This window comes from Epinephelus moara, chromosome 9 (genome assembly GCF_006386435.1).
Source record: "Epinephelus moara isolate mb chromosome 9, YSFRI_EMoa_1.0, whole genome shotgun sequence".
Taxonomy (NCBI): domain Eukaryota; kingdom Metazoa; phylum Chordata; class Actinopteri; order Perciformes; family Serranidae; genus Epinephelus; species Epinephelus moara.
The window spans coordinates 38647536-38656965 of record NC_065514.1 but is presented as its reverse complement, the minus strand read 5'-3'; the positions used below and the strand labels follow the sequence as shown (position 1 = coordinate 38656965).

The following is a 9430-nucleotide window of genomic DNA, read 5'->3' as shown; positions in this document are numbered from 1 at the left end:
GGTCACATCAGAATATCTTGAACAAGGAGGACTTAAGTGGGAAAACTGCACGAGTGTCTGCACTGATGGAGCTGCAGCCATGGTCGGGCGCACCAAAGGCTTTGTAAGCAGAGTGAAGGAAAGAAACCCAGATGTGATTGTTACGCACTGTTTTTTACACCGTGAGGCCCTCGTAGCCAAGACTTTACCAGCAGACCTAGTTCCTGTGTTGGATGATGTTGTGCGCATGGTAAACTTTGTAAAGTCACGACCCGTGAAAAGTCGCATATTTGCATCTTTGTGTGAGGAAATGGGAGCGGAGCATAAAGCCTTGCTGTTTCATACGGAGGTCCGATGGTTGTCGCGCGGCAAGGTCTTGGCCCGTGTGTATGAGCTGCGGGAGGAACTTAAAGTGTTTCTGACAAATGAGAGGTCCGATTACGCAAAGCTGCTTGCAAGTGATGAGTGGTGTGCAAGGCTGCATACCTGGCAGATATTTTTTATCATCTGAATGAACTGAACACACGAATGCAAGGCCGAAATGAAGAATGAACTGAACACACGAATGCAAGGCCGAAATGAAAACCTGCTTACAAGTACAGATAAAATAAATGGATTCCGTTCAAAGGTGCAACTCTGGCAACAACATGTGGAAAGCGGCAAACTTGAAATGTTCACACTCACCAAGCAATGGCAAGATGCTGCTGCATTGTGTGAGATAATAGTTAAACATTTAAAAACTCTTGAGGAGAAGATGTCATTTTATTTCTCTTCAGCCTCCACTGAATGCCTTGACTGGGTTAGGGACCCATATAGCTCAGCATCAGTTGGTGGAAAGGACATGACTTTACAGGAGCAGGAGGAACTAACTGAACTGAGACAAAACCGTGGTTTAAAGCTAAGCTTTGCTGATCTACCTTTGGACAGTTTTTGGTTGGCTACTGCCAAGGAGTTCCCCATTCTGGCAAACAAAGCTATTTTGACATTGCTCCTATTTTCCACGACATATCTGTGTGAGATGAGCTTTTCAAGCCTGACTGCTATAAAAACTAAAAACAGAAAGACTGAGAGCTGTTGAGGAAGAGCTTCGTGTGTGTCTTTCTTCGATTCCTGCCAGGATATCAGCTCTGTGTTCATCCAAACAGGCCCAGGTTTCACACTGAGTGAGTAGAAATATGAACGATTATAAAATACTTTTTCTTTGTGTTTATTTGATTCCTATTCAAGACACTTTGATGAGAACGACTTTATATTGTCAATATAGGCTACAGAGTTTCATTTTTTAACATTTTCTGCTGGTGGTGTGCCTCGTGATTTTTTCAATGAAAAACATGTGCCTTGGCTCAAAAAAGGTTGAAAAACACTGACCTAGACAATGCAATTTCTTAAGAACTTGTGGGTGTGAATGCTGCGTACTGAAAAGCTGACGCTACACTGCAATGGTGGCTTTAATGTGTAAGAATAAGGTAAAGTGATAAGAATAGTTGAAAAAGTTGAAATGGGTCTAATTAGTATGAATGTCATTGAAAAGTTGAATGATACCAATACTGTGAAATATTTCAAGCTTTTTGAAAAGCTGACACAACACTGAATTGCTGGCTTAAATCGTCGCTGTCGGGCGCAAACCTCCCATGTCCAACACTGTTACTTTTCAGGAAATGAAAAAAAACGTGTGGTTTTGTAACAACTGGACATAATATTCAAGGGCTCTGGAGGTTTAGTAACAGGCGGTTTTAAATACTTTTCATTGGTTAAATATTTGTAAAACCACAGTCAGACATACAGAGTGACCAATAGTACTGATTAATGGAAAAAAATAAAAATCATGATTTTTGGACATAGGAGGTTTGCGCCCGACAGCGATGAAATGTGTAAAGTAGGGTAAATTAGTAGGAATAGTTGTAGGAATGGGGTGAATTAGTATGAATGTCATTGAAAAGTTGAATTATACCCATAATGTGGGATATTTTAAAGGTTGTTGAAAAGCTGACACTACACTGCAATGCTGGCTTTAAATCCTGAATAACACTGTTAATGTATGACTGATGCAGAATATTTTAAGGTGTTTTGATAAGCTGATACTACACTGACTTGCTTACTTTAATGCTTAAGAATAAGGTAAAGTAATAGAAATAGTTTAAATACTGAAATGGGTCTATTTAGTATGAATGTCATTAAAAAGCTAAATGACAGCAATACATTTTTTGAAAGAGCACAAGTTTTACTCCATTTTGACCAAATATAATGTATGTAAAGTGAAAATTCTGGGCATGACATTGAGTTACAGAGAAATGTTGCAGAATGGGTCTATTTAGTATGAATGTCATTAAAAAGCTAAATGACAGCAATACATTTTTTGAAAGAGCACAAGTTTTACTCCATTTTGACCAAATATAATGTAAGTGAAAATTCTGGGCATGACATTGAGTGACAGAGAAATGTTGTTGTCCACTCTAACAATTTTTACTACCACTCTAGCTCTGAACATTCCATCCAATACAAACCAATGTCAAAACCTGAAAAGGGCATTATTACTAAAGCTCCAATCAAGTTTGAATATTTCAAAACAAGTTTAATTGGGATTTGAAAGTTGAATCATAGCCAGAATGTATAAAAGATGTTGAACATTTTAAAGTTTGAATGGAGTTTCTACATGAATGTATGCATGAGGAGATAGAACTTGAAAATAAATATAAAACCATGAATTTTTGCCAAGTTTGAACATACTGCCCATCTACCTGAATGGGGAAAAATGCCAGGAAAAAAGTATGAAGGGAGGGATAAATGAGAAAAGTCATACTGATCATGTCTTAAATGAGCTGAATATTTTGATGTTTGAATGAAGTTTCTATCTTGAATAATATAGAGTTGAAGGCCAAAAAAGTGAGAGGAATAATAATATTAATAATAATAATAAAGATTTTTTTCTGTAACATAATAATAAAAATAATACTAATAATTATTATAATAACAATGCTTTTAGCATTCACACCCAAATAAAATGACCGGAAACATAAATAAAATTTAGGAAATAGCAATTCTGAATAGCAAAGACTCTGTCACCTGGACCGCTGGACCTGGGAAAGACAAGGAGCGACACATCTGAGGATCTTAGGGTGCAAGAGGAAAAAAACAGGGCAATAACAGATCAGGTAAGTAACTCTTAGCAAGGCCTCTCAGGGTTTTGTATGTAATCAATAACATCTTAAAATCTATTTTGAATGCAACAGGTAGCCAGTGTAAGGAAGCCAGAATCGATAAAATGTGCTCATGTTTCCTACTTCGAGTCAAAATCCTGGCAGCAGAATTTTGGATTAGCTGAAGACGGGATTTTTTTTTTTTTTTTTTTTTTTTTTTTACTGATGCCAGAGATCAAGGAGTTAGAGTAGTCTAATTGAATTGTTATGAAGGCATGGCTAACAATTTCCACATTTTTGGTGGAAGGAAATGGGCTAATCTTTGAAATGTTTCTGAGATGATGAAAGCTAGAGGGAACCATTGATTTGACATATTTGTCTGAGCTTAGGTTTTGATTAAACAAAAGAAGACAAAACACTCACCCTAATTCTGCATAATTGTGAAATGCATCACTTTCTGTATGCCAGAAACTTCTTCTCGAAAAAGTCCAACCAAACTCCAGCTGTTCAAAACAGTTAAGTAAATCATTTGTTGCTTTAGCAGCCCACGACAGAGAGTTAACTCATTTATTTCTGCTCAAGTATGTCCCTGGTGTGAATGAAGCAGCAGGAAAAATGATTCATAGCCCACTGCTTTTTTTTCCTGACTACTTGCTGCCTAGCGGTTGTAGCTGTAAGTCATTATCAAGCCCATCAGAGCAGACTGTGCGCATGAATAGAGAAGACAGACTGGAGAGTAGTCACAGGCTGGGGCATGTCCTCCTTTATAAGCAACAGGACGGAAAAGACACAGGATTGCATTACATACAAAAGTCATTACACACAAGAATTTCTCTTTGTTAAAACACACAGAGGAAGAATTCTAATAAAGAAGAGAAAAGTCATGGCTCTGGTATCAGGCTCTGCTGCATCTAGATGTGCTCTGAGGCATGTTTCTACTTTGCACAAAGGCACTCAAATGAGTATCATAATATTTCCTTTAGGGATTTGAATTAGTGACAATGTTGTTATTGCACTGTAGAGCCTCTTAGTTTCTTTTATCAAATATGAGGTCGATGTTTGAGTCAAATTGGAGTACAGTTCATTTAAACAAGTGGCATTAAACCATGTGGAATCTTCCCTGTAAAAGTTTTCAGAGCTAAATTAAAAGCACAAATAAACATGAGCGTCACTTCCCAAAGATTAGAGTTTCTCCAAATATCTCAAAGGATAATTATCTTCCTCGCCCTTATGAATCCACTGATAAAATTAAAAACAAAGTCACTGAATATTTATTGAAAGTGTTTGCCAAGTGTTATGTAACCAGTAATTACTATGACAACACAACAAACTTTATCCAAACTCCACCTCTGCTTTTGGCAAACTGAATTGAAAATCCCTGCCTCGTTTTACAGATAAACATCTTAGCTTACATAGACTCTTGTATGAGATGCCTTAAACACAGGAATAAATAGACTAAAAATACCCATTCAACCTGGGAAACCTTGTCTTTCTCTAGCTATCAGAGTCAGGGATCATAGGAGTGTGAATGAGGCTAGGATGGGGTTAAATTGATATCCAGTCCATTCTATTCACTTTTCCTTGTTTTCCTTGTTTGTTCTGGTCAGTAGACAAACAAAACTGCCAGAAAAACAGACAACACATTACGTGTCTCACCAGGGATTATGACACACTGCACCACTGCTATACACAATTATGGGACATCTATCACTCTGTTCCCTGTGCAGCTTTGGGACTCTCACTTAGGGTGACCAGGTCCAATAAACCAAATGTGGGACAAGGAGTAGGTTTGTGAGGGACAATGTGGGACACCCGCCCCCAGCACGAAGTTTAGTCATCAGAGACTAAATAAATTCATCATAAACTACAGAGTCTACTGTATATTAACACTGGACTGTTTTAATTATTGAAGTATTTAGCAACACAGAGACGAAGTATTTAGCAACACAGAGACTTGTGGTCAGTGGGATGTGAGGATTCTCAAAATAACATCTGTAGCCTACAGATGTGAAGCCCTGACTGTATCGGACTGATCTTTAATGAAAGCTTTTGTCTTGTATTTTTTTTTCTGAAAATATTAACCAACAGTAGTTGAGGGGACAGGTCAAACTGATATGATGCTGATTTACAGGAGAATTCATGTAAAATGGAGGTTAAACCATGAACATAAAGCATTTTAATAAATTAATCTATCATAATTAAAACAACTGGAGATTGAAAACAAACTGACATATGGGTCTGATCACTTTTTTAATGAATTGACATCATTCCAGACAGGATGTGAGTGTGTCTGTGACTTCCTGTACGGACTGAAGGCTACTGGAAACTGTCGGGGAAACTGTCTGACTTCACCGCAACCCCCCGCTGCGGCTGCCTCATCTCATCTACTTTGCAGGCGAGGCGCAGTTCATCTCTAACGAGCCTATTAGCTAACGAGTGTCACCTGTTGCTATCAAGGAGGTTGAAATAGTTGCTATATGGGGCGGGAGGGGCGGGAGCACTTAAACGAACAGAGCCCATGCGGGTCAACATTCCACAGGCCACAATCAACAATATGATCAACTCTATGGAGATGTGTTACACTGCATGAGGCAAACAGTGTCACCCCAGATACTGACTGAGGGCCAAAACATACCGGCGGTGAACGGCGCACATCACAAAAATATGCTCCTGTTATTTTTGATGTACAACCCCACATGGCAGCTAGACGCATATTAGCACTCCTGGACGCGCAATCCTGTGGCACTTAAAGCCACTGTCCTATTTCCAGCCTCGCCGACACTGGAATTGAATGCATTTCTCCCCCACTCAAGATCAAGATCAAGATCATCTTTATTGTCCCACCATGGAAATACAACATACAACATAGTACATACACAAATCAACATTATACCCAACGTAGCAATAGGAAACACACAAAGATAAATAAATAAATAAATTACATCAAACACTAAAAATACCCCTATAAGAATGCATATCAGCAAATCGTCATAATCCAATGCCAGATCTGGCTTTATCTGCCACTTGCTCTCTACTTGTACATACCAACTCCTGAAGCTCTTTTCCTCTGCTCCTATGGCAGCTTGACTCCTCTCCTCGCCATAGATGCAAAGAGAACTCTGTAGTTGTTGTGTCTTGTTTGTGACAAAGAATGGATAAGGAGAGACTCATGGCTGAAGTTGAGAAATATCCCGAGCTTAATGACCCACAGTCCCATTATTATAAAGATATTGCCTGGCGACTCATAGCTCTGGAGATCGGCAATAGACATCAGTGTGTTTTCAGCTTGATTCTTTGGGGTATCTATGACCAAAAAAAATAATAAAAAATCCTAATAAATGTGATGATAAAACTGCATATTTTATAGTGTCCTTTTATTGTGACCATGCCAAAAGACACCTGCGTAGTAATTTAATCAGCATCTTGATATGCCACAGGTGTCAGGTGGATAGATTATCTTGGAAAAGGAGAAGAGCTCACTAACTGGGATTTTTAATTTTTGAGAGATAATTGAACTAATTGAGCGAAATACATCTATTTAGTGCATGGAAAAATTTCGATCTCTTACTTAAACCTGTGAAAAATGGGAGCAAATACAAAAGTGTCTTTTTATTCACTATTTTGTAACTTTTTTAACTGTTTGCACCTTGGGAGGCTGGCATACTAAATCACACTACCACACAAACGGCCACCTCAATTAAAAATCTATCAATAAATATTCTGTAGCTTTAGTGTTGAACCAAAGGTAAAACAAACAGTAGAACGTATAGGGTAAACATCAGTCTTTCACGTAGCTTCCCTCATTAAGTACACGTCAAGATCCACATGCTCTAAACTGGTGATGTTACTGAAACACATGCACTGATCAGCTCTCCCAGTCTCTTCCACAGATGGAGTCCTGGGCTGGCTAAAGGAGAGCAGAGGCAAAAAGGAAGACAGTTAGGCTGATAGATGCGGGGGGACCGCAGGGGACAAGGGTTTAGGTGGGGGGATTGGGAGCCTCTGTCTAATTCCTTCATGATCTCCCTGTTGTCAAGGGGAGGGGAAAGGGGCGTTGCCATGGCTTACTGCTAAATTACTTCAAGCGAAAATAAGTGTCACTTCTAATGGAAGGAAGACCGACAGATTCTAACTGAGGAACAGACTTGAGCTCACAGTTTATGACTCATCATCACTTGACAAAGGTGGAAAAATCCTTTGCTGCAGTTGAGGTTACAAAAGGAAAGCTCTGACTGTTTTGTTGCAGCTGCAGAGACATCATCGCAGCGGAACATTTTCCTTTAGGTCTTTACAGACCACAAGGTCTGGAAAAGGAAGTAAAGGAAAAGGAAATAATATAAAGAAGTTACACTGACGGAATAATTGACAAACAGAGGAAATGAGGAATGACTGACTAGGGAGGACTCAAAGTCAAACTTGTTAGAAAGGCAAGGGATATAAGGACACAGTGACAAGTGGAGGTAAGTGGAGCAATTATCTGACCCGAAATTTACATTTCATATGCAAAACACTGAATACCGGACTGTGCTCTGTATCCACTTAGCCAACATTCACAAATTGTTTTGCCCATAACACACAGTTTTCCTTGCCTTTGTTCCCCTTTAAGTATCTTTACTCTGACAGTATGGTATATACTCTGTATAAAGTATTTTTAAGTCTTTGCTTTTATAGTTAGAGATGTTCTAGATGTCTTGTGCATCATTTTTGTAGCCTTAAAGATCAGATGTTGTGATACCCCAAACAACTCAGAGACTCTTTATCTGATGACATGGTTTCTCTAGATGGCATTGCTCTGGCCTCTAGCACTACCGTAAGAAACCTCGGAGTAATATTTGACCAAGATTTGTCTTTTAATTCTCATTTAAAACAAATCTCACGGACCACACGGTCAGACAAACACCTCCCCCGATCTGAAGCTAGCTTTGATTTGGCCATCTTGTAGTTCTCTGTTGCCAGCCATTTTGTTTTGTAGGCCAAACGGCTCTTTGATCACCACACCCGCCTTTGTCTCTCTCTCTCTCTCTCTCTCTCTCTCTCTCTCTCTTTTGACGGAAATGAACTGCCGCGTCAGCAGGCATCCTGCCAGCACCCCTGAGTTGCGTGAAGGTGCGAGGGCCCGTTCATCTCAGCTTTAATTATTATTATTTTTATCCCCAATGAATTGCCTTTTTGGGAGGCTTAACATACTCAAAATTTCATGAAACTTTGCGGATATATCAGAACTGGTGAAAAAACTTGGTAGGCATATGTAACACTGCAAGACGTACAAAAATAGCTTCTTGAAGCCATGCTCCAAACCCATCAGTACATTCACAATTTTTTATTTACCTGTGCAATTTTGGTGCTTTTTTTTTGCCATTTCCAGGTGTCGTAAATTAACTAACTAGTCCTAGAGATTTTATCTGATCCACTTCAAACCTTGGTCAGTCCTACTAGAAGACCTTGAAGATGAAAAGTTATTACAGGCTTGAGTTTTGGTCAAACTGTGTAACCGTGGGAAGACATCAAACTTAGGGGTCTCGCCACAAAACAGGAAGTAGTTTACAACTCCAGCATACATGGTCCAATCTTCCCCAAACTTCACAGGATTGATCACAGTCCTGTGCTGAACACATCCACATGTCAATAATTAGTGATAGTTATAGCGCCCCTACTGGCAACAGGAAATAACATGTTTTAGACTTTGATATACATCTCCCTACAGAGTTGACCACATCCACCTCAAACTTGGTGAAAAATGCCATAAGACCTTGAAGATGCTTTATTGTGGAAACTGTTTTTTGAGTTTTTGTTAAAGGGCATGGCCGTGGCGCAGCGGCGAATTATGATGTTTTGTAATTCATAGCGCCACCTATTGGCAACAGAAAATTCCTTTTTTCATTCTTTGATGGCCCTCTTCTAGGAGGTTAATCAGACCCACCTCAAATTTGCTGATAAAAAGTCCTTAGACCTTCATTATACTGCAAAATAAAGCTCTTGAGTTTTTACGTCAAGTGCTAATACCGTGGTGGAGTTTTAAGTGGCAAGGGATACTTGAAAATTCCAAAAAAGTCCAAAATTCTGTTGTCTGATATGATTTTTGGACTTTCGATGTGTCAAGATGGCTGCAGCCCCCGCAGCTGGTTTCACCTGCATGTATGAAACTTGGTAGGCACATGTAACTCTCAAAGACCTACCAAAAAAAGCCTCTTGGAGCCATGCTCTAAGCCCAACAGGAAGTCGGCCATTTTGAATTTACTTTTTTTCAATTTTCAATTCAATTTTATTTATAAAGCCCAATATCACAAATCACAATTTGCCTCACAGGGCTTTAC

General features: G+C 39.2%; 2 protein-coding genes across 2 annotated transcripts in view; one reads left to right on the top strand and one right to left on the bottom strand.

Moving 5' to 3' along the window:
- Positions 1–9430, bottom strand: part of LOC126395343 (ras-specific guanine nucleotide-releasing factor RalGPS1-like) — a 304495-nt gene that overhangs the window by 151438 nt on the left and 143627 nt on the right. The gene's annotated exons all lie outside the window — the stretch shown is intronic.
- The window catches only part of LOC126395318 (angiopoietin-related protein 2-like), an 86837-nt gene continuing 84387 nt past the window's right edge, over positions 6981–9430 (top strand). The window contains exon 1 of the mRNA XM_050052707.1: positions 6981–7576. The gene's annotated coding sequence lies outside the window, so the exon portion shown is untranslated. The remainder of the gene's footprint in view (positions 7577–9430) is intronic.